The sequence below is a fragment of the Xenopus laevis genome, chromosome 8L (genome assembly GCF_017654675.1).
Source record: "Xenopus laevis strain J_2021 chromosome 8L, Xenopus_laevis_v10.1, whole genome shotgun sequence".
NCBI classification, from domain to species: Eukaryota; Metazoa; Chordata; class Amphibia; order Anura; family Pipidae; genus Xenopus; species Xenopus laevis.
The window spans coordinates 129,842,092-129,850,102 of record NC_054385.1 but is presented as its reverse complement, the minus strand read 5'-3'; positions in this window follow the sequence as shown (position 1 = coordinate 129,850,102).

Genomic DNA, 8,011 nt, shown 5'->3' with positions numbered 1-8,011 from the left:
GTATTCTGGCTCCTCGAAATGCCATAAAACATGGAATTACAGTGGATATCATTTTGTTTTTTGACACTGATCATTAGAAATTTACTCTTTCAAAATGTAAACAGTTCTGTAAAAAGTGATTTCAATTAATTACTGGTCACTGAATGTTTTAAGGGAAGAGCTGCCCTCTACAATATCTTTACACAATGTAGTAAGCAATTGGGTAAACAGCAAACCATCCTGCCCCAGCTTGTAAATGCTATAAATCTGTCTTACTATTTTACCTAACTTTCCCCACCTATACCCCTACCATACACTACACTGACCCACACCTAGTGGCACCAACAAGCCACTTTATAACCCTAATACCAAATACTAACTGTGCAGAATTATTCAAAGGTTGGCAAATACCTTTTGTTTAGGAGTCTTTTGATTTAAAGCATTTAATTTCACATGCGACACTCATTTAATAACTGCTTAAATGGTTGAGGTTTCAAAAACCACATAGTAGTCATGGTTTCATAGACTTACTTCACAGCAGTACTTTACTGCTTTTATCACATAGGTCACTATGAGCTGTTCCCCATCATGTCAAATGTGGGCACAGATGTTTGTGCTTGATACATAGGCAGATAAGGAAGTGGACAAAAGCCACAGCTTCTCTTTATTTTCTATAATTCTGATCATTGTGGCTGTCAACATGAACTAAATACACATGAATGCCCACTAGCATGATGTACGATCTGTAATTGGTCAACTCCATCAGCCATTGCATGGGCACCTACATCCTTATTTATTCTAAAATTCTACCAGTAGTGATGGGCGAATTTATTCGCCAGGCGCGAATTCGCGGCGAATTTGCGCGTTTCGCCGCCAGCGAATAAATTCGCGAATCGCCCGCGAAAATTCGCGTCAAATAATTCACCGGCGTCAAAAAAATTTTCCCAAAAACGGGCGCCGGCGTCGGAAAAACGGGCGCCGGCGTCAAAAACGAGACGCCGGCGCCGTTTCGCAAATTTTTCGCCGTTTCGCGAAATTCGCGAATTTTTTGGCGAAGCAAAATGGCGCAAATTCGCCCATCACTATCTACCAGTTTGGTATAATTCTTTTTCAGTCTACAAAACTGACCATATGAAATATTTTCAGTCCATAGCAGGTGTTGGCTAAAACATGATTGGAAACATCTGTGTTCATTCATTTGTATTAAAATTTATATTTCTTTGATATAAATATCCAACTCCAGAAATGTTATAGTCACATGAATTATGGTTGTTAGGGCAATGTAAAAGGAAGGAAACAAGGTGGTGAGATATGCCTATAGTGAAGGTGTGAAGTTATTTCTAGGTGATAGTGGGTGGAACACATGAGGCAACTGAATGCCAGATATGCCCCTACCATTAAAGAAAACTACATTTGTAGTAGCAACGGGCTGACTATTGAAGGGCTTATTTTTTCAACTACTTTTACTAAATTTAGGTAAAAATAGGAGAGGCCTGACTAGACATAAAAATAAGAAGTAACAACAACAATATGTAATTAGGAATATATATATATACAGTATTTAAAAAAGGCACAAACCTAGATATATGGTGCTGGCAGTCAGGTTCTTAAAGGGATCCTGCCATCGGAAAACATGTTTTTTTCAAAATGCATCAGTTAATAGTGCTGCTCCAGCAGAATTCGGCACTGAAATCCATTTCTCAAAAGAGCAAACAGATTTTTTTATATTCAATTTTGAAATCTGACATGGGACTAGACATGTTGTCAATTTCCCAGCTGCCCCATGTCATGTGACTTGTGCCTGCACTTTAGGAGAGAAATGCTTTCTGGCAGGCTGCTGTTTTTCCTTCTCCATGTAACTGAATGTGTCTCAGTGAGACATGGGTTTTTACTATTGAGTGCTGTTCTTAGATCTACCAGGCAGCTGTTATCTTGTGTTAGGGAGCTGTTATCTGGTTACCTTCCCATTGTTCTGTTGTTTGGCTGCTGGGGGGGAAAAGGGAGGGGGTGATATCACTCCAACTTGCAGTACAGCAGTAAAGAGTGATTGAAGTTTATCAGAGCACAAGTCACATGACTGGGGGCAGCTGGGAAATTGACAATATGTCTAGCCCCATGTCAGATTTCAAAATTGAATATAAAAAAATCTGTTTGCTCTTTTGAGAAATGGATTTCAGTGCAGAATTCTGCTGGAACAGCACTATTCACTGATTCATTTTGAAAAAAAAGTTTTTCCCCATGACAGTATCCCTTTAATAGTGGCATCATTTATTTGAACTATAGCAATACATTGGTTTAAGGAAATGGTGAGAGATGTGCACAACTCATAACTGTCTAAAAGCCAAGCCATAAGGATAATAACCATAATAATTACAATAAGACATGTTTTAATACGTCACGTTCAACACAGGTTAAATATCAACTTAGAAGAAAGCATTGTTTTATAATATTGTAGAGTATTTACTCCTTCATTTGTCAAATACATTTCCCTACTTTTGGTTTCAGGTGGACCCCAAATTATTTATTTGAGACTAATATTATCTTCCCTCATCTTCATTGGGGAATCTTTTTAATCTTTCACCACATCAAGGCTCACAGAACTACAGCAAATGTAGAGCAAGAGGGAGCTTCAACTATTGCTCTTCAATTATTTTTCTTGGATGACCCACAATGTCTGTCATTGGAAACCTGTACTAACGCGTGGAAGATTCCACTGGGGCATCTTAATGGATCAGTGCTCTCCAAAATGACTAGCTTATTTTCTTCTTTTATCATATATAAAAATAGTATCAACAGCGATATTGATGCAGAATATGTTTTTTAAATTATATATATATCTACAGAAAAATACAAGAAGTCCCAACCCATTATCAACCCATTATCAATATATTTAGGAGATTGAGATATGTTGTTCCTTGAGCTACCAAAAAATGCCTTACCATATAAATATATATATATACTGTATATATAAATCTTTAAACTTGCGCACCATAAGGTTCTAAATCTAAATGATACATTTTGAATTTTTTTTTTTAAAAAAATATATAGCTGATGCACACCAGGAATTTCAAAAATAAAAGAACAATTTATTGGATCGACATTTGGGTCCTCACCAGGGACCTTTTATCTTGAGGTACCTTTATTGAAATTCCTGGTGTGCATCAGCTATATTTTCATATATTGGGTTTATTTAATGTTTACATGATTTTCTAGTAGACTTAAGGTATGAAAGGAATTGTGTAGGATAAAAATAAAAACTGGGTAAATAGGCTGAGCAAAATAAAAAAATGTATCTAATATAGTAAGTTAGCCACACATGTAATGTATAAAGACTGGAGTGACTGGATGTCTAACAGAACAGAACACTACTTCCTGCTTTTCAGCTCTCTTGGTTTCCACTGGTTGGTTACCAGTCAGTAACCAATCAGTGACTTGAGGGGACCACTTGGGACATAACTGTTGCTTTTGAATCTGAGCTGAATGCTGAGGATCAATTACAAACTCACTGAACAGATATGTCCCATGTGGGCTCCCCTTATAGTCACTGACTAACTCAGAGTTAGAGAGCTGCAAAGCAGGAAATAGTGTTCTGGCTATTATGTTACACATCCAGTCACTCCAGCCTTCATACATTACATTTTTGTCTAACTAACTATATTATATACATTTTTTATTTTGCACATTCTATTTACCCAGTTTTTATTTTTACACTGAACTGTTCCTTGAAGATCCAAATTATGGAAATATCCCCTATACGGAAAACTTCAGGTCCCAAGCATTCTGGATAACAGATACCATATCTGTACAAGTGGAGGTGGTATTAAAGCTTTTTGAACCCATGAATAAACTCATTTACAGTCATTCATCAAAAGATCCAAATGAAAAAAGCAGAAAAGGGAAATGTATGTAGCAACCAATCAATCAGCAGTAAACATTTCCTGGTCACCTGTTTAAAAGTACAGTAATCCTCTTATTGGTTGTTGTAGGTTACTGTACCTGTTCAAACATTGTGCCTCAGAGGGTCACCATCTTGTAACTTTGTTAAACATCTTTGCAAGACCAAGACTGTGCACATACTCAGTGTGGTCTGGGCTGCTAAGGGATCGTCATAAATGATCAAACAGCACAAGTCAAATAATATCTGCCAGAAGCCGATACAGCAAGACTGATTAATAATCAGAATATACAGACTGCACTGGGTCCTGTGTTGTCATGTAATCTAATGTGGATTTTATAGTTTTTATATTGTTTGATACAAACTTTCTCCAACTCTTCAGAACCAGTTGCTGCAGCAAAATGATCCTCCAAATAGAATCCCAGTTTATCTGTTTAAATCTGGCTCCATGATCTTTGTCCCTGCAGCTGGAGTTGGAAACAGTAAAGGGGATGTAAAAGCAAAAATAAAATCCAATACAAATCTCTACAAAGTCGCTGACTGCTCTATAGGGAAACAAACAAAAAGTCTGAAGTTTTGCCCCAAAAAGCCAGCCCAGAGTTTTGTAAATAACCCCTATGTGTCTGATTTACATGTATAGAAGCCACCATTATGGCTTGTTTTTCTTAATCGTGTTGTACATTTCTGTCTAGCAATATTATTAAAGCTTTACATATTTATTGTATATTTTTGGCAGATAGATAAAAAGAAGACCTAAAGAAAAGAGAAAAAATGTTGCTAAAAATGCTCTGTAAGGCTAAAGATTTATTGTTATTGATAACTTTTATTGCTCATATTTCTGTGCAATCCCTCTCCAATTCATAGTCCTCTCTTATTCAAATCAGCGTATGGTTGCTAGGGTAATTTGGACTCTAGTGACCAGATTGCTGGAATTGCAAACTGGATTGCTGCTGAATAATAAGCTAAATAACTCAAAATCACAAATAATAAAGAATAAAAGGCAATTGCAACAAATCTCGGAATATCACTCTCTACATCATATTAGAAGTTAATTTAAAGGTTGAACAACCTTAAACTAGTGATGGGCGAATTTGCGCAGTTTCGCCGAAAAATTTGCGAAATTCACGAAACGGCAAAAAATTCGCGAAACGGCGCCAGCGTCTCATTTTTGACGCCGGCGCCCATTTTTTGACGCCAGCGTCCGTTTTTCGAAAAAAAAAATTTGCCTCGAATTTTCGCGGGAGCTTCGCGAATTTATTCGCTGGCGGTGAATCGCGCAAATTTGCCGTGAATTCGCGCCTGGCAAATAGATTCGCCCATCACTACCTTAAACCTAAAAGAACACCAAAATGATGCTTAGAATTGACACCCAGAATTAAAATGTATTCCCAACAAGCTGTTTGCCCACTGGGTGCTGCTGTATAATACTGTAATTTCTCCTTCCGCACACCTGTAGTTCACCAATTTTCTATCTATTGCCCAAAGTTCATAAAACATTGGTTAATCCTCCATGAAGGCCTATAGTCTCCGGTGTGGACTCACTGTTGCAACCCCTAGCAATCTATATTTGCAGGAGATCCTGCCTAAGTTAGATACTTGTCTTAAAGACACTACACATTTTTTTAATATTTGGAATGAAGTCAGTATAGATGCCCGTGCACCCATTTTGTGTACAATTGACGTGAAGGACCTGTATACATCTATTAGACATGACGAAGGGATTGAGCGCTCTAGGGAATATTTGTCTAAAGAAAAATTGCCCATACATGAAGTTAATTTTTTATGCGAGTGCATGGAACTTATTCTGAAACTGAATTATTTACGCTTTGATACCGAATTTGACCTGCAGATACAGGGAACAAGTATGGGGGCAAATATGGCACCTGCATACGCCAATATGTACATGCACCAATTTGAACACACACATGTATAAAAACATCCAGTATACAAGCAACATATCGCCATGTGGCAACGCTGTTCCTGATATGGACGGGGAGTGAGGAGACATTATCTGAATTTTTCATTTATTTAAATGGAATAGATGACACCATAAAATATACTATGACTAAGGGCCCCCTAACAGTTAACTATCTAGATGTACAGGTGACATTTTCAGAAGCAAGGTTTATCACAGAACTATATAAGAAATCAACAGATAGGAACAATCTACTACAGAAGGATAGTTTCCAACCAGTAGGAGGTCACCAGACGGCTACCTAAAAGTTAATTTATACGTGCCAGAAGAATCAGCTCCTCAAATGAATTATATGAAAGTCAAGCAAAAGGGCTTGTACAGCAATTCCAAGAGAGGGGTTATGAAGGGAAGGAATTGCAGGCTATGAAGGATGAGGTCATGGGCATTGATAGGAAAGATCTTTTGGGAACTAAGGAAAAAGAAATTAATAACAAAAAACAAAAAATGGTTTGTGTAACTACTTTTGGTCCACATTCAGCCTTTATTAGAAAAACTATATTACAGCATTGGCCAATTTTACAGAGGGATAAAACCTTTGGTAAACTCTTTGATAGTAAACCCCTGTTTAGCTATAAAAAAGGAAAGGGTATAGCTAATGGGCTTACCAGAACTGATTTTAGAAAAAAATTTAAGAAACCAATATCCAATAGGAAAGGTACTTATCCATGTTTTCAGTGCAGGCAATGCAATGGAGTCATTAAAGGGGAAGTATGCCAACACCCCACTCTGGGCCACAATATTAAATTGAAACAATTCCCAACATGTGATACAGAGGGGGTGGTATATTTATTAAAGTGCCCGTGAGGCCTATGTTACGTGGGTCAGACTTCCAGAGCATTCAAAATTTGGATAAACGAACAAAAGAGTAGAATAAGAAATTATAAACCAGAAGAGAAAGGTGAAGGGGTTACTATAGGTCAGAAAAAAGAGAAAGAAAAAGAAAAATTCAAAAAGGAAACCCTACTGGCGATACATTTTTTTTTTCGAGGCCAAACATTTTTTCGAGGCAAAACATAAAATCGCACAACTTAGATGGCAGATATTGGAAGTAATACACAGGCAGAAAGGTGTCGTTATTAAGACGGGAGGCCTTTTGGATTTTGGCAGTTAAAAACACTTACACCAAAGGGCCTCAATGAGAATTTTAGTTATACGTGTTTCTTATGAGAGAACTTTTTAACCTTCTTACATTTTTTTAATTTTTTACAGATAAGAACTGCTGAAAGATAACAGAATATTAAGGGTAACTAGAAAATTACAATGGCAGTAAGGTATTTTAATATTTGTATAACACATGGAATTTTATAATAAGGTGTTAAAGGATGTGAAATTGTTACAAAAAATGTTTTATATACAATATTTATACACAATATTTATTGCATTTGGACACTTTGAAATTGAAGATGATCATCTTGTAAATTTGAATAATAAGCATTTTCTTCTTCACCTAAGGGTTAAATATTGTGGAGAGTTGCATGATGGGAAAAGAAGGCATTGAAAGTTGGGTTTAAATGGGTTACTGCCCGAAATGTTGATGTTTGGTGGCTAAATAAAAGGGGATACTCCCCGACTGCATTAATCAGAGTGTGTGCGGATCCGTCTTTCTATACATATATGCTGTATAACACTGCACACTAATGATGCAAGTGTAGAGACACATCCTAATCAGATAGAATCTAGGGGACCAGTGAAAGGAATGGTAAGGGCTCATGCTAGTCTCCTAGTGCTCATTAGTGGACCCCCTTCAGGATCACCAACTAGTAACTCCCAGGAAACTTTCTAATATTCAAATAACAAGTATGGGTATCTTTAGAATCAATCAAAATGATTTTTCTTTTGGACCAAACTTCTTGCAACCTATAAGATACTGAACATTTTACCTTCAGATCTCCAAGAGTCTATAATATCCTTTACACTGAGTTCTTGGCAACCATCCAGATGAACAGGAGGAGGAAGAGTGTGTTTAGAAGAGACAATATTTTCTGATATTATATAAGGAATTTAAAGAATGAAGTTAAATGAAAATATTCATATTAGATGGAAGTTCAAGCTTGACTGAAACAGACAATGTATTTAGTCATTAAAGATCAATAAAATGAGGGCCTAATTTAAGAGAGGGTTGATGATTCTTGTTAGCAGTATCAGTCTGCCCAAGATTGTAG